This window comes from Lissotriton helveticus, chromosome 3_1 (genome assembly GCF_964261635.1).
Source record: "Lissotriton helveticus chromosome 3_1, aLisHel1.1, whole genome shotgun sequence".
Lineage (NCBI taxonomy): Eukaryota > Metazoa > Chordata > Amphibia > Caudata > Salamandridae > Lissotriton > Lissotriton helveticus.
This window is the reverse complement of record NC_136061.1, coordinates 27,857,989-27,879,718: the sequence shown is the minus strand read 5'-3', so window position 1 is coordinate 27,879,718 and position 21,730 is coordinate 27,857,989. Positions and strand designations below refer to the sequence as shown.

General features: G+C 36.1%; 1 protein-coding gene and 1 long non-coding RNA gene across 5 annotated transcripts in view; both read right to left on the bottom strand.

Moving 5' to 3' along the window:
* ADCY10 (adenylate cyclase 10) overlaps positions 1 to 21,730 on the bottom strand; it is a 4,100,562-nt gene that overhangs the window by 3,429,842 nt on the left and 648,990 nt on the right. The window lies entirely within an intron of this gene.
* LOC144822067 (uncharacterized) lies at positions 17,225 to 17,563 on the bottom strand. The gene is made up of 3 exons (XR_013608547.1): positions 17,526 to 17,563; positions 17,375 to 17,434; positions 17,225 to 17,284 (listed from the first exon to the last, which is right to left on the bottom strand). It is a non-coding gene; the product is annotated as an uncharacterized LOC144822067 (long non-coding RNA).

The following is a 21,730-nucleotide window of genomic DNA, read 5'->3' as shown; positions in this document are numbered from 1 at the left end:
ACCAAATATGTGTTACCTTATGCTTCTTTTAAGGGGCTGTTTAAATACCAGAGAGGGGACTCAACGATTATGTTTATGGATGGTTTTACTAATATGTATGGTTATTAATAATGAAATGTAATGTTTATATTAGGTTATGAATGAAATGTTTTTATAAGACATTTTATGTATCTCAGATGGTTATAAAAGTATGTTAAAACTTCCTCATTATCTTTAAGGAACATAAGAAATTGTTCTGTTTTATGAATTGTGTTGTTTTATTGTAATGATTTTAATTAAGTGGACAATAAATAATTTAATCTGAATCTGACTTGATATATTTCATATGCTGCCTTCTAATTAGTTAACCTTGTGTTTGAGGTTTGTGCCCCCCCCTGAGTTGTGGTATCTTATTACATTATACAATATGCTCGTCGTGTATATTGTATGACGTGTGAATTCCGTGGTGATGTTATTGATGAAATTGTTATTTTCATAATCCTCTAAAATGAAATGATTCATTTTTTTGCTTTTATCACTTTTTCATATTGATTCGTAAGATCAATCTACTAGCTCAAATTATGTATACTGTATTGCACTTACTTTTATGACAATATTGTCGAAATAAAGCTTTTTGAAGTGAACTGAAAGAACCAGAAATTAACTCCCATGAAGGAGCAGGACGTTTGACTGGATGGTAGTTCTTTTTTAGTTCTTAAAAAAAAGTATTTTATCACTGGGATTATGAAGAATGACCTTTGATTTGTCCCTTAATGTTACGCTGTTATGGCAGTGAAGTTTAACCAAACAGATTTGACGCTTACATTGTACTAAATGTAACAAGCAAGGAAGGATAACATTCTTCTGTCATGAGAGTGGATCCTTATTTTTAAGACACCAAATCAAAAATCTTTTCAACTTGAAAGCATAGGAGCTCCTGATAGATACCCTCTTTGCTTCATTAAGGTTTTTCATACAGTCTAGTAGTAAATTTAAATATCCAACTGTATGACCTCCGGAGCCTGCTGCTAAATTCAAGAATTGTGCGTTGGGTTGAAGGATCTTCCTACTCATTCTGGATAGTAGATCCTGGCTGCATGGCAGTCTCCTGTGGGATTTTAGGAATAGATGAAGTAGCTCCGGAAACCACCAGTGTCTCTGCGACCTTAGAGCTATGGGAAACATGGTTGCAGAGTACCTTTTGAACTTCCTGTAGACTGATAATATTAGTGGTATTGGTAGAAAAACATATAGAAATCTGTATGACCAAATCATGAAAAGAGCATTGTTAATCGATTGTGGGTCCTACCATATTTGGGAATTTTTGGTTGTGTCCACTGGCAAATAAGTCTATTTCTGTGAAACATCAAATCCACAAAAGGTTATGGGAAGAATTCTTTCAATACGTCTAACCACTGGCAATTGCTCAGGATAGCATTCCAACCGATTGTCCTTCTGCCCAACATGCCACTGCAGTTTGGACCCAGCCATATGCAGATTAGTCTTGATCTTGCTCCAACAGGAACAATCCAGTCCAAACCATCTGGCCAGGTCTTCCCTGGACCACAGCACAAGTAACCCAAGTCTTGTTCAGCTCAGACTGAGGCTCATCAGTCGGGTGCAGTTTGCTACCAGTGGCACAGTGAGTTCAGGGCCCATGTCTGGAGATACCCTAACAAATGTATCGTCCCTAATAGCAACAGGGAATACTAAACTGGAAAACTACTGACATGCAACTTGGATTACTGTGTTTACAGCAGTTTACTATGCCCATGTAAGAAAAAATAAATTATATATATATATATATATATATATGTATATATATATATATATATATATATATATATAACAGCTTCCCTCGCACCAGCCTGTCGCACTCCAAGGCGGGTGCCTGCCAGTCGGGGGTGCACCCGACAACAATGTCAGCTCCAACAATCCCTCCCCACAATCCTAGGGAATTAGGAGGCAGCACTCCAAAGATAGATGCAAAGATTTTAATCTCACTGTGAATCAATTCATCCCAGGTGCACGGCTAAGTCCTCATGCATATTCAATCCGGCCGGCGTTTTGCTTAGCAAATCAATTATATATCGAGATTCCAAACGCCTTAATTTCTGGAGTCTGTCGCCACCTCTTACGCTCACCGGGACAGAGTCTAGGCAGAAAAATGTCAGCAATTCCCTGTTGCGAGCATGCTCCTTATCAAAATGTCTCGCAACCGGATAAGTTGCATCTGCATTCTGTATTGCTCTTTGGTGCTCCAGTATCCTCAATTTTACTGGGTTGGTGGTACTGCCCACATACCTTCTCCCACAAGGACATGATAGACAGTACACCACGTAAGGCGTGGAACATGTGAGGAATTTCAAAATTCTTTTAGGCTCTTTGACCCCTGGGATGCTGTATTGAGTCACTCGTTTACTTCCCTTGCATGCCTTGCATCTTCCGCAGGGAAAGAAACCCTTCATAGGTTCAATTTTGGATTTCGGTTTGGATTCATCATGGTGACTATGGACCAAATAGTCCTTCAATGCTCTTGCTTTTCTGAATGTTATCATAGGATAGGAGGGCAGATCATGTTTTATGACAGTGTCCGTCATCAAAATGTTCCAGTGTTTCTGCAGGATGCGTTTGATGTCATGAGAGTTCCTCGAGTACGTAGTTATTAATCTGAATTGCCCAGTCTGCGATTGTTTGTTCTTATCTTTGTCTTCCAACAATGTACTTCTTTTCAGGGTTTCAACTTTGCTCAATGCTTGTTGTAAAGTTATATCATTGTATCCCCTTGCTTTGAATCTTTTTATACAATCGCTGGCGGCCTTTTTGAACTTTGTGGGGAGGGATTGTTGGAGCTGACATTGTTGTCGGGTGCACCCCCGACTGGCAGGCACCCGCCTTGGAGTGCGACAGGCTGGTGCGAGGGAAGCTGTTATTTGAATTCCTGTTGCACCGTGGATTCAACGCAGAATATACGAGCAGTTCTTTCAGCTACAAGGACGCTGGTTCACGAAGGAAACAATTGTAGCGCGTCCCCGGATGTTACCGGGTAAGAGATGAACTGCCTGTAATTCTTAGATACTTTGTTGAAATACCACTGGCGAGATAGATACAATTTACGTGGTCACGGCTGTAACCACGTGGGGCGAAAATGTTTGATGAAACCGAGAGACGCAAAGCTGAAGAGGGCATGTTTAAAAATAAGAAGAAGGCCATGGGAGCGCAGGGAGCAGCGTTGGAAAGCACAGACAAAAACGCGAGTGATTTAAATATGAAATTATCTGCGTTAGAACGTCTTTATGAAAGGGAATGCAGAAAATGGTGGGAAGCCACGTCATTGCAGAACTACATAGACGTTAATCGTGTGCCCAGAGGATTAAGGATCTACACTATCCCTGCATACGAGAACCCTGATCCTGAACTATTGGACGCATGGGCGGAGCATACTGCCCAATCATGTAAGGGAAGTCTTATGATATTGGTACGCTTCGCCTGGTCCGATAGGGAGAAAGCCCTGGCCGCAATCAAAGATATAGAACATGACCTGTCTAAAGAGCAAGATCAACCCAAACTGGAAGAAAAACGTGAAGCAATGAAAAAAAGATTAAAGAAATATGAGGAGAAAATCAAACTGAGAAAGGAGGAGAAATTCGAGAGGGATGAAAAGGACTATCGGATGGGAAGGGTACTTACCTTCTCAAAAAAGTATGACCAACCACGCAAAGAACTCAGAATGAGAAAGAAAAAGCAATCTGGGGCTAGTACTCTTGTGCCCGAAACCTCTGAATCTTCTCTAACTGGAGAGGAGGTGTCAAGCGAGGATGGTCAGGACGAGGTAATTGAGTCCTCGGGTTTTCAGGAGGAGTATCAAGTCATGCGTACGAAGCAGTATCCTGGAGGAATGGGCAAACCCCCAGAAAGAAGAACACAAAGAGGAAGACGAGGAGGGGGGGCTGGAGCCACAAAAACCGCAGGCTCGCCACCAATAACCAGGAGCATGAAGAGTGCTTTCAAGAAGAAAACCTAGGCACCGAAGATAATCTCACGATTGTGAACCTGACTCCTAAAATCCTGACTACCGAGGAGAAACATATCCTGAAATTGGGATTGACCTTTTGCCCCGAAAAGAATTTCGAGTTCACACAGACACGGATAGATCTGTTTAAATACACCCGCAAACTCAAGCTGTTTAAATACTTCAAATTGAAACCTCCCTTACCCAAACCAGCGGCTGCTGGAGAGACAGATGAGAGCACGATACTGTGTAAAGATCTGGAGGGTATTCGATCCCTGGAAGAATTAAGAAGGGAGATAGACGAAGATGATTCTGTCAATTTAAGTGATACACAGATGTTGACACATATGGAGGTACAGCAAAGAGGAGGTGCAACGAACTTTAAACCAGGTTCTACCTTTATGCCCATCATGGGGGCAGATGCAATAGATACCTTTTCAGAAGCTGTAATTCAGGATTTGAAAATTCTCAGAAGTAGATATAAAACTGATCATGGTAAATCTAACTTCACCTATAAGCAAAGGATGTCTTTGAAAAAATTATGTGAGGACTCTTCCCTGGTGTGTAAGCCCTCGGACAAGGGGGGCAACATTGTACTGCTAACTAAATTGCAATATGAACAAGAAGCACTGCGGCAGTTGAGTGATCCTAACACATACATAAAGGTGAATGAGTCAACATACAATAAGAGCATCCAGGATTACCACGACTTGATATTTAAGTGGTACAACAGAAATATGCTAAACGGTGATGAACATTTGTTTTTGAGATGTTTGAATCCTACAACCCCGACCTTTTATTATCTACCTAAGATACATAAGGATCCGGTAAATCCACCTGGGAGGCCTATTGTTGCCTCTCAAGGCAGCCTAACTGAAAACCTGTCTATCTATGTGGACTCCTTTCTCTCACCTCATGTGGTCAATTTAAAATCCTATCTGAAGGATACTAAACATTTTTTGAACTGTATTGAGAATATAGTTTGGTTAGAAGGGTATACCATGATGGTCATTGACATTGCCAGCCTATATACGTGCATTGAGCATGAAGAAGGATTAAAGGCTATTTCCTGGTTTCTTGGGAGTAGACCAGTGAAGTATTACGAGCACAATACAATGTTAATGGAATTTCTAAGATTTAGCCTCAGGAACAACATTTTCCTGTTTGGAACCAACCTCTACAGACAGCTTACAGGCGTGGCTATGGGCACTTGCTCTGCCCCAAGCTTCGCGAATTTATTCGTGGGGCATTGGGAAGAGCAGGTAGCTTGGTCCAATACCAACAAAAAATGGAACGAACTGGTGAAATGTTGGTATCGTTACATAGACGACCTGTTCATTATCATTGAAGGATCAGTGGAGCAAGCTGAAGAATATCTGGAGGTACTTAATGATAATGAGAATAATTTGAAATTTACAGGAGAAATCAGCCAAAAGGAAGTGAACTATCTAGACTTGACTGTTTTCATTGAAGGAGGCAATCTGCATACCAAGCTCTATCGTAAAGCCACCGCTGGCAACTCAACGCTACATGCTACCAGTGGGCATCCTAAGAGCTTGGTTCACAGCATACCCTATGGTGAGCTTTTAAGGATAAGGAGGAACAATACTAAGGATGATGAGTTCAAAAAGGCCGCCAGCGATTGTATAAAAAGATTCAAAGCAAGGGGATACAATGATATAACTTTACAACAAGCATTGAGCAAAGTTGAAACCCTGAAAAGAAGTACATTGTTGGAAGACAAAGATAAGAACAAACAATCGCAGACTGGGCAATTCAGATTAATAACTACGTACTCGAGGAACTCTCATGACATCAAACGCATCCTGCAGAAACACTGGAACATTTTGATGACGGACACTGTCATAAAACATGATCTGCCCTCCTATCCTATGATAACATTCAGAAAAGCAAGAGCATTGAAGGACTATTTGGTCCATAGTCACCATGATGAATCCAAACCGAAATCCAAAATTGAACCTATGAAGGGTTTCTTTCCCTGCGGAAGATGCAAGGCATGCAAGGGAAGTAAACGAGTGACTCAATACAGCATCCCAGGGGTCAAAGAGCCTAAAAGAATTTTGAAATTCCTCACATGTTCCACGCCTTACGTGGTGTACTGTCTATCATGTCCTTGTGGGAGAAGGTATGTGGGCAGTACCACCAACCCAGTAAAATTGAGGATACTGGAGCACCAAAGAGCAATACAGAATGCAGATGCAACTTATCCGGTTGCGAGACATTTTGATAAGGAGCATGCTCGCAACAGGGAATTGCTGACATTTTTCTGCCTAGACTCTGTCCCGGTGAGCGTAAGAGGTGGCGACAGACTCCAGAAATTAAGGCGTTTGGAATCTCGATATATAATTGATTTGCTAAGCAAAACGCCGGCCGGATTGAATATGCATGAGGACTTAGCCGTGCACCTGGGATGAATTGATTCACAGTGAGATTAAAATCTTTGCATCTATCTTTGGAGTGCTGCCTCCTAATTCCCTAGGATTGTGGGGAGGGATTGTTGGAGCTGACATATATATATATATATATATATATATATATATATATACATATATATATATATATATATATATTACCTACTGGCGGTCGCCAGTAGGTAGTTATAGTTAGGATTGATTTCCATAGGGAAATCACAACATTCTATTTGGAATAACTTTGGCACCGGTTGAGGAATCAGCCTGAATGTTTTCTCCATGTTAATTTCCATAGGGCGGTCGGTCGCACTTTTAGCCCGAACGGCTGAATGGATTTTCACCAAACTTGGCAAAATTGTAGGGACTGGTAGCCCGATGTGCCTTTGCTATGTCTCAAGATATGTGCTCCAGAGGATTTTGAGTAACTTAGGTTCAAAAAAATTTATATATCTGTAAGCGCGCCCCGGTACGCGTACCAGGGAGCGTTCCGGGAGCGCCACGCGACTTGCGCACTGGAAGCTGATTGGTTCTCGGGTGTCTGTAAACATTCCAAACAGTCCGGAGCGGCCGCCATCTTGTGTGTCGGTAGGATCGAGACACAAGAGGTGGCAAAAATCAAAGGGGAAATGACCAAAAGGGGGCAGGGTACACCCCCCCTGAACCCCTAGGTTTGATGTAGGGGCCATAAAAGGGTCCCGCGGAACAAAAACATTTTTTTATTTTTTTTCGATTTTCGCGGGGGGAGCACCCGGTACGCGCACCAGGGAGTGTACCGGGGAGCGTACCACGGGGAAAACCCAGTGAAACAGGAAAATAATAATTGAAAGTGATTAGAGGTAGGGTAGCTCTGTATAGAGTTGTTGTGTTGTTTGGGTGTTTTAAGTACCAACATGTCTTAAATTTAATGTACACCATTTCCTCTGTAGATATCTTGCATGTTGTAACAGAAGTTATTGTGGTATATGGAATCCATATCATAGTCTGTCAGGAAATCAGAAAGAACATGGAGGCAGGAGATGAAAAAGAGATGTCAAATACACATTGGAGATAATATAGCGGGAGAAAGGAAGTATCTATGAGCAAAATTACTATGTAACACAAAAAAGTTGCACAGTATACTATAAGTCTGGCTTTACATTATAATCAATTTGGTACTAGTTTAAGAATTACATATAAAAATGAATAATGTCTCAAACTATTTTAGAATTATTAAATATACATTTATTTTTCAGATTCTTTCTCCAAATTAAACATAACTTCTATCATTTGACTGTCAGAAATGTCCTCATTTTGAATGAACATAACTTCTATCATTTGACTGTCAGAAATGTCCTCATTTTGAATGAGCAAATCCACAGATTCTACACATTGTAGAAGTTCATGGTCCCGTGATTCATCAATGAATTCCAAGTCATTGGGTTCAATGATTTCTTCATTGTTCGTCTCTAGGACAATTTCAAAGGAAACGTTTTGTTCTCCTTCCATTTTCGTGCTGAAATTTGCATTAAAAAAAAATCAGTAGAGATAGGGCACTGTTGGGTTTAAGTTCAGACAGGTAGTTTGGATTTTTTAACAGTGAATTTATCTTTGGGTAGTGTATGGTATCAGACTGGAAGTAGAAAAATAAAAAAGTGTATGTGATGAAGCCTAAGTAAATTCATAATTATACAAGACAAGCCTAAATTCATCCATAACTATAACAGAGAAGTCTATCTAAATCTATAACTATTACAGAGGGATAGTATAAAACTATTAGAAAAAGTTTCCCAAATTAACTTAAAATGCACAACATACTTCAGTTTTCAAAATAACAACTTACCTTTCAAAAAGCAGTTTAAGTTCTCAGTGAAAATTTTCTTGAAGTGTACTTCAGGAGGTAGTAGTCAAAATGGCTGTGTTTCCCTCTCTTTCTTTATATATATTCATGTACATAACCAATCAAATGTCAGGAAAAAAAGTAGAAAATGAAAGTAACATTTTAATTGGTTGTCAATTCTAACACTTCAGATGTCTTTCTGTGAAGTAATTTACCTCAGGATATTTAGAGAGGTCTACAGGCTAAATGGCTCATTGGAATTCCAATAAATTTGGGAAAATGGTAGGGACTGGTATGTAGTATGGCCTATTCTATATTTGGTGAACTTCTCTACAGAGGTTTTTATGTAAATTAACTTTTAAAACATTTTGGGAGCGCTTACCGGTGAGCGCCCCGGTACGCGTACCGGTAAGCGCAACGGGAGTCCTCCATTTTGTGTTTCGGTAGATTTGAGTCAGAAAATGGCAGACAAACAACGTTGGGAATGGGTATAAGGGGGCACGGTAGGCACTCCCTGACCCTCTAGGTTTTCTGAGGGGGTCTTAGGAGGCGCATATAGGCCAAAAAACAAAAAATAATAATTTAATTTTCGCGGGGGCGGGGGGGCGCCCGGTACGCGCACCGGGAAGCGTACCGGGGAACGTACTTTGGTGAAAAATAGTGAAAAAAGTTAGAAAAAAATAATCAATAGGAGAGAACAGAGGTCGGGTAGCCCTGAAAAGAGCTTTTGGGTTCTGTGTCTGATTTAGGTACCTACAAGTAGGTACCAATGCACAGTCTTAAATTTAGGAGGAATATTCTATTCCCTTCATCTGAGAAGTGCACACCATCTTCTCTGTAAATATCTTGCATGTTGTAACGCAAGTTATTGTTGTATATTGAACCCATTCCATAGTCTCTCATGTAAGCAGAAACAGATTTATTCACATGTTTCCGTGCTTTCTCAAATTGTTGACAAAATTGGTTGGACCACTTCCATTTCTGTCTTTGGCATATATTGGAATATACCAAGGTAGTTTGTGGAAAAAGTGACATCAAATGATCAAAGGTGTCCTTTAAAAGCATTTCCAGACCTACCCCAGTCAAAGTGCCCAAGTCATTTCCTCCACAGTGCACAATTATGAGGGCAGGGTGTGGCAAATGCAAAAAGGTTTTCACCAATGGAATCAATTGGTGACATCTTAATCCTCTCTGGCCAATCCATTTGATGTTCACATTTGATAAATCAAGGTTGTGAAAATTTCTGGTAGCTGCATACCTTTGAGCCCAGTGGATATAGCTATGTCCAATAATCCAGACAGAATACATGGTGAGAGGAGATTCTGGTGCTGTCAGATGAAGTGTGGGAAAGAAATGGCAGTTGGAACAATAGGAGTTTGCCAAAAAAAAAAATGTAGACTTTCAGGTAGAATGAGATAGTTGAAAACTGAAAGTTAGGGTGCATGGTTGTGTTCTGTGTAAGAAGTATTTTGAATGGTTAAAAAAAAGTCATTTAAAGAAACCTTGCACCAGATAAGCTGGTGTATTCGCAGGTCAAACATCCTTGCTGAGGTGATTTGCAACATTGTAGAATAAACTTTTAAACCTGAGAGCTTAGTGAGGAGGGAGTTGCTATGGTAACAGGTAGAAAGGGCTGAGGGGGGGGAAGAGTTTTGATTGGTTACCATGAGCAATATGTGTGTAGAATTAGAGGTTTTCTGTGACATTAAGGTTTGCAGTGCCTGGAGAACATACCTTTTGCTCTGCTAAAGAAATATTGGTGTGTGTATCTGACACTGTTCTGAATCTCCTAAAGCATTTGTAAAGGTGAGTTACGCTTGTGTCTAAGAGTGCAGTGGACTAGGCTTCATGAAGCCTATCCCCGACTGCACTCTTAGACACAGGTGTCAATTTGACTCTTTACAATTATGTTACCTGTGTTAACTCAGTGTAGGAAGCATATTGAGTTTGTTTGCATAGAGGAATTGTATTTTGTAAAATAGTGAGGTTTCAGTAATGACATGGAATGCTTGTACATAGGAACTGTGCAGTGTTTACTAAATGTGATGTCAAAAACGATTTTGGGGAAAATGAATGGCTTTTACATTTTTGAGTATAATGTGGCGCAGAGGTTTAAAAAGTGACGCATCTACCTACATGCCTCACTTTTTAAATATGGCGCAAAAAGGTACATGTTTTATGCCGCCGATGCGTCACAAAAAGTGACGCATCAGCAGTGCAAAACTGACGCAGGGCCTATAAATGAGGTTCTTTTTTTTTTTCACACTACCCCAGTTTAGTCCTCTCCACTGCACTCTTGGACACAAGCCTCACCTTTTGTGCTCCCCTGGACAGTCTTCATCTCATCTGCACTTCTGCTTAGGTGTCAGAATCCTATCACATGGGGAAAGCTCCATGTGAAAGCGTTTGCCTCAGTCTTATCCCTGCTGTGAGGCAGATGCTTGTACATAGGATCTGTGCTGTTTCCTAAATGTGATGTCAAAAAAGATTTTGGGAAAAATGAATGGCTTTTACATTTTTGAGTATAATGTGGCGCAGAGATTTAAAAAGTGACGCATCTACCTACATGCGTCACTTTTTAAATATGGCGCAAAAAGGTACATGTTTGGGCTTTCCTGGGGAGCGTAGGTGGTGAGGCTTGTGTCTAGTGCAGTGGACTAGGCTTCATGAAGCCTATCCCCGACTGCACTCTTAGACACAGGTGTCAATTTGACTCTTTACAATGATGTTACCTGTGTTAACTCAGTGTAGGAAGCATATTGAGTTTGTTTGCATAGAGGAATTGTATTTTGTAAAATTGTGAAGCTCCATGTGAAAGCGTTTGCCTCAGTCTTATCCCTGCTGTGAGGCAGGTGCAAGATTTTGATGTAACAGTGTCCTAAAAGTGACGCAGTGAAATCTCATAGATTTTACTGCGTCATTATTACGAGGCTTTTTGCGGAGAAATGACCCCTCTGTGTACATTAGACTTGACAGAGGTATAATGTGGTGCAGAGGTTTAAAAAATGACGCATCTAACTACATGCATCACTTTTTAAATATGGTGCAACAAGGCACATGTTTTATGCTGCTAATGCGTCACAAAAAGTGACGCATCAGTAGGGCAAAACTGACGCATGGCTTTATAAATGAGGGTCATCTTTTTCTTGCACACTACTCCAGTTTAGTCCTGTCCACTGCACTCTTGGACACAAGCCTCACGTTTTGTGCTCCCCTGGACAGTCCTCATCTCATCTGCACTCCTGCTTAGGTGTGAGAATCGTATCACATGGGGAAAGCCCCATGTGAAAGCATTTGCCTCAGTCTTATCCCTGCTGTGAGGCAGGTGCAAGATTTTGACATAACAGTGTCCTCAAAGTGATGCAGTGAAATCTCATAGATTTCACTGTGTCATTATTACGAGGCTTTTTGCGGAGAAATGACCCCCTCTGTACATTACACTTGACAGAGGTATAATGTGGTGCAAAAGGTTTAAAAAATGACGCATCTACCTACATGCGTCACTTTTTAAATATGGTGTAACAAGGCACATGTTTTATGATGCCAATGCGTCACAAAAAGTGACGCATCAGTAGCGCAAAACTGACGCTTGGCTTTATAAATGAGGATCAATTATGTCATCTGTGTTACCTGAGATTAGGAAGTAGATTGTGCGGTAACTAGACATAATATCGACTCCACAATATCGAATGGACAAAATATCGAGTTAAAAATATCGACAATAATAAAATATCGATAACAAAAATATCGTTGGGGAAAATATCGATTAAAATAATGATAAAAAAATATCGAGTACAAAAATATCGACTCAAAAAAATCGACAAGACAAAATATCGATAAATAGTCAAAGTAAAAAATATCGATAATATGTAGAAAAAAGGTTAAAAAAAAAATGTATTAATAGTAATATAAATTGTAGTTAATGTTTAGGAGCGGGATGTTGGGTTAATAGGGGATAAGGGTGGGGAGTAATTTAAAATAAATAATTAATTAATATATGTTTGTAAATAATTAATAATAATTAGTTAATTAATTAATATAATTATGTACATATTTTTATTAGTAATTAATTGTAATTAATTAATATTAATTAGTTAATTACATTAAATAGAGTAATTTTCATATATATAATATTTTGTTATTGTTAATTAATTAATTGGGGAAAAATATTAGTAATTATTACATTAAATTAATTACAGCTAATGTGCTAATATATTAACTTCTTTGTTATTGTTATAAATTGTAGTTAATGTTTAGGAGCGGGATGTTGGGTTAATAGGGGATAAGGGTGGAGAGTAATTTAAAATAATTAATTAATTAATATATGTTTGTAAATATTTTTAATTATAAATTAATTGGTAAATAATTAATATTAATTAGTTAATTAATTAATATAATTTTGTACTTATTTTTTATGAGTAATTAATTGGTAATTAATTAATATTAATTAGTTAATTACATTAATTAGAGTAATTATTTTATATATAATATTTTGTTATTGTTAATTAATTAATTGGGAAAAAATCATATTAATTATTACATTAAATTAATTATAGCTAATGTGCTAATATATTAACTTCTTTGTTATTGTTAATTAATAATTAATTGGTAATTAAATAATATTAATTAATTTTGGGTAAAGGAGTATTTTTAGGGTTCAGGGTCAGTTTTGGGTTTTTGGGTAAAGGGGTATTTCTAGTGTTCAGGGTCAGTTTTCAGTCTTTAGGTAAAGGGGTATTTTTAGGGTTCAGGGTCAGTTTTGGGCTTTTGGGTAAAGGGGTATTTTTTAGGGTTCAGGGTCAGTTTTAAGTTCTTGGGTAAAGGGGTATTTATAGGGTTCAGGGTCAGTTTTCAGTTCTTGGGTAAAGGGGTATATTTTTGGGTTCAGGGTCAGTTTTCAGTTTTTGGGTAAAGGGGTATTTTTAGGGTTCTGGGTCAGTTTTCAGTTCTTGGGTAAAGGGGTATTTTTTGGGTTCAGGGTCAGTTTTCAGTTTTTGGGTAAAGGGGTATTTTTAGGGTTCAGGGTCAGTTTTGTGTTTTTGGGTAAAGGGGTATTTTTAGGGTTCAGGGTCAGTTTTGGGTTTTTGGATAAAGGGGTAGTTTTAGGGTTCAGGGTCAGTTTTGGGTTTTTGGGGTACAGGGATATTTTTAGGGTTCAGGGTCAGTATTGGGTTTTTGGGGTACAGGCGTACAGGGTAAATATAAAAATCAGTGTCCAGCACATTTGCATATAATTGTACATTACCGTGTTATTATATTACAAAATAATGCAAAATGGATGTTTTCACAAAACTTTATTAAAATTTTTTATTTTTTTTATGTGTACTACAATACAATCACAATCAAAAAAAATAACATATTTTTGAAATGTAGTATTTGCAGAATAACACATTATCATTTATGTACATGTTGTAAATTATCACACAAAATTATTTAACAACATTTTTTCTGTAAATAAACATATTTATCATCATTAACTTTGAGTAACAAGTATTTATATTGAAATAAATAAAAAACAGTTTTTTTTCAGCTTCTTCCATTTATATTTAATAATGTTAATATTATATATTAATATTATTAAATATTTATTTTTTAAATTTACATTTTTATAAAGTAACATGACAATTATTATATTTGCTCAAGATATGGAAATACAAATTAAGAAATTTTTTGGTACATATTTCAGACAATGTTGTTTTTAAATGAAACATATAAATATATTATGTTGTAAACTTTATAACTGTATAGGGGAAGAATATGTTTAATAATAATATCTGGTATTGGCAAAAGATTATTTATGCAATTATATACTTCTACAATACTTAGAAATTATTATAAAACATTTTGTAATAATTAATAAAAATAATAACTAATATATTTATTATTATTATTAATAATTTCTAAACATAATCATTTATCTCTTCTTTTCTGAAAAACATACATTCAGAGAAATAAAAATACATTATTTCAGGGCATTGTTTATATATTAAATGGTTATAATTTTTTAATTAATAACAATAAATAAGTTATATTATTTATTATTATTAATTATTACCATAACCAATTATAATGTTTATTTATAAACAAACACAAAGTTATTCAAATAAATGTACACAATAAAAAATTATTTACATATATTATTTCAAGTGTTACATAATTTTTTAATATTATTAATATATAATAATTACTATATATTAATTAATATTAAATATATTTATATTTTTTAAACAGTTTAAATTATAATGAGTCTAGTGTATTAATTTGTAAAAATAACAATGTGTATGTATTATATTTTTTTACTATAACATTGTATTTTCTATGATACCTTTTCAAAAATGGTTTAAGGGGACTACTTTTTTACCGCGTAAGGTTATTGCGCTTCATTCAGGACTGGAGAAGCTCGCGGTTGGGAGTTGCTTCGCGTGGAGAGAGGTAAGGTTAATTTTACATACAATTTATAACTGAGTGGTAATGTTTGAGGGTATATTCGAACTGTGTAGTGTTTTTGTGTGTATGTATGAATTGTTTATGTAGCGTTTAGGTGAAATGTCGTTGTTATAGATGCGTCGTGTATGTTTTAGTTCTAGTGTTATTTTAAGTGTTAGGAAATGTTTTCTTACATGGTTAATGTTAATTGTGAGTGTATTTACAAATCTTATGGGCTATTTGTGGGTGGGTTTCGTTATGTATGTTTTTTTACAGGTTCCGGTTCCTCGCATGAAAACTACATGGAAGGAAGCGTGTTTTTTTCCGGAGAAACTAATGTATGACTTATTATGGTTATATTTTGACATGTATCTCCTATTTTTCGTGTTTGCCAGGAGCGGATTTTAAATTTTTTAAACATTTTTCGGGTTTTTGGAGGGTTTCGTATTGGATTGATACATTGATATGCGTGACGTTTTTTAAAAGCTGTGTGTATATCACTTTAAATACTAAAGTGTCCACACTACTGTTTTCGGGATTTCCTGGAGCGTTTATTTCATTTTTACATAATTTTCGGGTTTTTGAGGGTTTCCCATATTGGAATTGTCCTACATTGCAATGGATTGTATGGATTGTATTTTGCTTCATTACGTCTTTTTCATCTACAAAAATTGTAAATATTTAAAGTACTTTTTTTATTGGGTGGGAAATGTCGATCTTTATGTAATGTGTATGTGTGATGTAATTATAAATATTGCATATTTGTTCTGAAATAATGTCCCAAATGTTGATAAGTTTCTTAAACAAATATTTTTATTTATCATTGTTTAGAAATGTTTATGATTTTTATATTTACCATTATTGTAAGAAGACATTAGTATACTTTGTAGACATTTTTATAGTAGGCTTTTAGCTATTATTGACAGGTATTCTAATCCTCTAGTTGTAGGATATAGTGTGACTTGACTTTGCAGTAGTCGGAACATTTGTTTAGTTTGTTTTGTTAGTTTTGGACCAATTTGGGTCACAGATTGTTCCATTCTTAGTTCTTGATAGCTTTGTTCTTTTTTCAAAGCTTCTAGTAGGTTATGGAATGTGGGTTTGGCTGTGCTTGTGGTAGCTTGGAAAGCATTATGCCACCCTTCTACACTGTTGTTTGTCCAAGGGATTTGGAATTTGGGTTGGCGTCGATGTCCAGATCTGTGCAACCTTCCCACCCAAGTATCTTCGAAATAGTCCAGTAATGGGGTTAGTTTATCTTCATTCCTCTTGTAATATGTGCTGTCAATTAATAAATTATAGTGTTCCGCCACATCGGTAACAGGAACATAGGCCAGTGCTATCAATTTTTTAATTTGATAGGCAAAGGTGCTATCTGTTGAGTATAGAATACTTAAAGTTGATTTCTGGAGATGTCTCCATATGCTCTGATTGAAATGATCGTAGCAACCCTGGATTGCTGTGTGGGGAAATGTTTTCAAAATGCTATTAATCATAGCTAATTCGAAATCTATAATTATTTTTTGTGGAAAATAATTATTGATTTCATTTTTGAGAACATTTAATATTTCTGTATAAGTGTTTTGCTGTTTGTTAGGTAGCAAACAGTAAATGAAAGGGATGTTATAGTTATGGTATAAACCGTGGATGGAATATAGTTGATAAAAAGGTTTTGGGCATGGTTTAAATGTTCCATCCATCATCCATTGGGGACACTGTTGGATTTTTCTTAAATTATTTGCAGTTGCAAACATTATGATTCTGTTTGTACTGCTTTCATTGTCAAAAAGGATAAATTTGTCTTTATTGTGTGTGATGCACATTTCTGGTGAAATAATAATTTCCTCAAAAGTAGTAGGGTTGGGTTGGGTTGTGGTAGTGAGTCTTTTAGTGTATGCAATTGTGCGTTTAAGGGAGTCAATAGAGGGTAGTTGACCTGAAGCATGGGCTGGGACTTTTAACAGTTCTTCTTTAAGGATTTGTGTTGTTGGTTTATCACTTTGTGTGCTAGCAGTTTTTATACTTTCTAAAGCATCTCTTATTTCAATTTCTGTGACATTGGGGGGATGATTGTGTTCCCTGGTAAATAACACATTACTTTCCTCAGTAGTAGCCCTTCCATAACATTTGTTTGAGTAATATTTGGTACATTTCCAGAAAACTTTTCTACCACTTTGTCTTTCCTGATTATAAACATAACCCATATAACATAACAGTAATTTATTTTTCTGTGACATAACAAATTCTGCACCTTCTGTCATTTTGTTTTACTTGTTCTAGGAAAGAGTAGAAAGAAACAAAATCAAAAAACATATATTTCACTTTGTGGTGCAAACATAATTAATGATGTATTTATACTTACAGTTACTAAAAGTAGTAATCACAAATGCAGAACTGTATTTTGAAGGATTTTCTTGTATGTATTTCTTTATTTACTGTTGGTATGAAAATATAGAAATGCTAAGTTAATGTTTACACATAACAAACGTTTTTCCTAGGAAAAAGCAGTTTTCTATTTTGCTTAGTAGTACATTTGATGTAAACATTACATATACTTACTTGTTTAAATAGTTGAGTTGTAGTATTTGGTGGAGTACATCAAGGTAGTAAAGTTCAGATCTGTAGAGAAGATAGAATAAATAAATGTAAAATATTATAAATAATATTTGGAACCGTTGGGAAATTGGAAATATTTAAAAGTATACTAACTTCTAAATAAGTAGTTTTGTTTGCTGTAGGTAGAATAGATGTATGATGTATTCAGAATATCTGTAGAGGAAATATAAAATAAATAACATGGTGTTAAGAACATAGTTTTCGTTTTTTTCGGATGTTTTAGACAAATTACAAGTATACTTACATTTTTTACAAGGGTAGTCTTGTCTTTTGGTATAGTTGATGTTGGATGTTTTTATTGGATCTGTAGGGAAGATGTAATATGCAAGATATGTTGTTTAGAAAATAGCATTTTTAATATTGGGTGTTTACTAACAAAAACATATATACTTACATGTTTAATTAGTGTAGTTTTATACATTTGTAGTGTTGAAATAGGAAAATCTCAGATTATCTGTGAATAAAATGTTTAAAATAAAGAATGAATCTTGTGAAATAGTGTTTAAAAACAGCAGTTGGTGTATAACAGAGCATTAATATATACTTACTATCTGATTTTCCAGGTGAAGAAATAGGAGCATGTATTAGGAATTTATTTGGAGTAGTTTCTATCAGAAATGTAGGAGGAGATAAAAATTAAATAAGTGCAAGAGTTAGGAGATATAAGTAAAATAGTAGACTACTAATTTAGATTTCTAAATAATGCACTGTAACTTACTTGAATAATTAGCTAGTGAGCTGGATCTTTAAAGATGTTTGTTCAGGAACAAAATCTTCAGTGTGTTGGCATCTTCTTTCTATAGAGTTAGCAGCAACAAATGGTAGAATGCATGTATCCCTTTTATAGTATGTGTATTTTGTGTGCTTTGATTTGATTGGTTGTAGGATGAAATGAAGCATTGTATAGGCTAGTTTGAATTTTTTTTTGTTAATTGGTGTGTTTGTTGATGTGAGAATGGTGGTATGTGGTGATTTCCGCATTAAAGCAGGTTAGTTGTTAAATAAAATAGATGTGTAAGTGGAAAAAAATAATGAAAATGTTAGTTAAATGTAAAGAATATTTTTCAAATGATAGAACGCATTTAATAGAATGTATAGCAAATGTAGATAAATAGGAATGTTATAAAAGTAACGGGTATTATATGTAAAATGTTTTTTGTATAGAGCAATGACTTTTATCGACGATTAATATGGTATTTTAGACATGAAAGGGTACAAAAAAGAACTCGATATTTTATTTGAAACAATATTTTTGTACTCTATATTTTAGTAGTCGATATTTTTGTAGTGTTAGGGGTAATTTCATGAAAAACGATATATTTGTAGTCGATATTTATTAAGGCGATATTTATTTACTCGATATTCTAAAGAGTCGATATTTTTGAGTCGATATTTTTGTAGTTGGTGTAATAAGTATACAAAGTCGATATTTTTGTCGTCGATAATTTTTCAACGATATTTTAGCAAGTCGATAATGTGACCGTCGATAATATTTCAGTGATCCGGATTGTGCAGATGAGGTGAGACATGTCCAGAGGGACAGAGGAGGTGAGGTTTATGATCAAGACTGTAGTGGGAGAGAGGCCTTTCCCGGGAAGCATAGGTGGTGAAGCCTGTGTATAATAGTGAAGTGGACTTAGACACAGGTCTCATCTTCTTTGTACCTGTGGACAGAGCTGTCTTCCACTATACTCTTCAATACAGGCCTCACCTTTTGTGCACCCATGGAGAATCCTCACCTGATCTGTAACCCTGAATAGATCGTTTGCTTTTTGTCATTGCTTTGTTGTTTGGTAATAGTGGTCTATAATGTGCTATTTTTTTCTTTAACACAGATTGAAATCAAGATTTGAAGAGTAAGCAAACATGCCCACAAGGGAAAGGAAAAGAAAAGAACGTAACCGCCAAAAATCAAAAACAGCAATGGAATTACAGCACTCTTCCACAACAAATACTTTAAAAAAAAGGAACCAAGCTCCTGGTAAGACAACTAAGTCTTTTATACGGAACATATGTACTTTAAAAAAAAATGATGGACAGCATGTAGAAAAAGAGAATGAGAGAGTAAATTTGAAAAGGAAGGAGAGAACCTCAAAGAATCCTACAACTGGAGCAGGAGAGAATAATATGTATAGGAATAGAAGGCAGAATCAGTTTAGAGACATTCGTAAACGAATGTTTCGCAATAGGGTGGTTTTAAATTTGTTAAAAAACATTAGGAAAGGTAAACAGAGAGCTGCTTTTTATAAGAAAAAGAAAAGTGTAGAGAAGATTGTTGATCAAGCTTTTGAAGTTAAGAAAAAAATATTTATTTTAGTAATCAATAGAATTAGGACACTTAACAAGACAATTGATGTTTTCAAATCAAACAGTAGATGGAAAAGAGTAATTAATCGGACTAATTTTGGTAAAGTTTTTTCTGGAGAATGGATGCACAGTTCAAGCTGTGAGCCTTTTTTTAATGAGGAGAGTTACTTCCAGGAGAATGATTTAGTGCATGCAGTTGACACCAGTGGTCGAGCGTATGAAGTGAAAGACGGTTGTCCGATTGAAAAAGAGAAACTTGTGCCTAGAGAACCAGAAGAGGTGTTAACTGATGAAGTTTTAGGGAGACGTACTAAGGGTCCAGTGTACACTTGGAAGTGTAGTCGTATTTGTAGTGTGCGACAGGAATCAATTGATTTGTTTTGCAATTTCGTACGTACATATAGTAAGAAAAGTCTAAAGCAGAAAGTGAAGTTGTTGCAAGACTTAGATCCTTGCAGAGTGAGAGAAAACACAGGGTTGCAAGGCCATTCACTGGCTTGTCTTTCTAGAAAAGTCTGTCAGAGTGTTTTTCATCATTTTAGGATGTTAGCAGTGCATCATACCAAAATGAGGAAATTAGTGAGAATGTTGTATTATGCAAAAAGTCCAGCACTTAAGCTTAAACAATTAAACAGTGCTCTTTTGCATGGAACTGAATTAGATGTGAAGAAGATTTGTGAAGAAATTGAGATTTGTTATTTTGGTGAAAAAGAGGACAGTGTAGAAATTGACACAGCAATTCACGGTAATGTGGAAGACAATGTACAGATTTCAAGTACAGAAAAGTTTGAGCAGGAAATTACCAGGTTTAAGGTGAAATCAAGAGAAAGGCTGAATTTTACTTGTGTGTGTTGTCGACTAAGTCATTATAAGCATCAAACTAGATTAGTTGATTTATACGTAAAAAGTGAAAAGATGAATAATTATAAGTGGAAGGATTTTGGAACTTGTTTGTGGGTGGAGAATTGTTTTGATTTGAGTTCTGATCAGCGTGTTTGTAAATATTGTTATGATAAATTAAATCAAAACAGAATGCCTGCAAGAGCTGTTCATAATAATCTGGAGTTGGTAGACATTCCCCGTGAATTGATGGATTTAAATACATATGAGTCTATTTTGATTCAATGTGTCCATCCTTTTCAGGCAATTGTTCGCATGGAGCCTAAGATAGGGAAATTGCCTCCTACAGATTTGCAGAGAGGATTAAAAGGAAGAGTGGTTTATTTGCCCCTAGATTTCAAAAAAAATATTGATACAATTGGTATAGAAAAAGTAGAAGAGGAACCTTTAGTTATTCTAGTTAATGTGGTTCCGACAAAGAGTAAAAAAATCTGGCAAGATTTAGTGGATGTTAGGAAAGTCAAAAAGGCAACGTTGTATTTAGTCAAAAACAATGAGTATTACAAAGATGTATGTGTTGCAGCAGAGGAAACAGCTGCAGATGAAGACAGTGATTGTTCAGGCGGACAAATTGAAAAAGTTGATGTGTCTAGAAGTGAAGAAATATATGAACATTATACTGTTCATCCTTTGCATTCCAAAGAAGTAATGGGGAATGCAATTGAATTGTTTCAAATGAAAGCAGCAAAAGGAAGTCCCATTAGTGTATGGGAAGAAAGTTTGGAAGCTCGTTGTTTTCCACAGCTATTTCCAACAGGTCGAGGTACCCGATATGACGATCGACCACTTCAAATTCCTGCATCTGAATATCGAACTGTAAGTTTATATATGCTGAAGATCCAAGGTTTCGTCAATGCATTCCCTATTTGTTTCATCTACTGTATGAAAGTGACTTGTCTGGGCTTTCTTATGCAGTAAACCATATACTGAAAAGTGGAGCACATCTGCAAAATGTTTCGGCGAGGGACTTTATGGAGAAAGTGAATCTGCAAGATAATATTTTAGAATCTCATCTAATCAATCTCATGGCATGTCAGCGTGGTACAAACGAGTATTGGTACCGTAGTCATGGGGAATTGAAATGTATGCTAAGAAACTTAGGAACTCCTACATGGTTCCTCACTCTTAGCTGTGCCGAGTATGCATGGGAGGACTTACTTCAATTTCTACAAGAGGCAAATGCAAATATACAAAATATAGAATTCAAAACACCTGGAGAACTGTGTTCTTTGGATCCAGTGA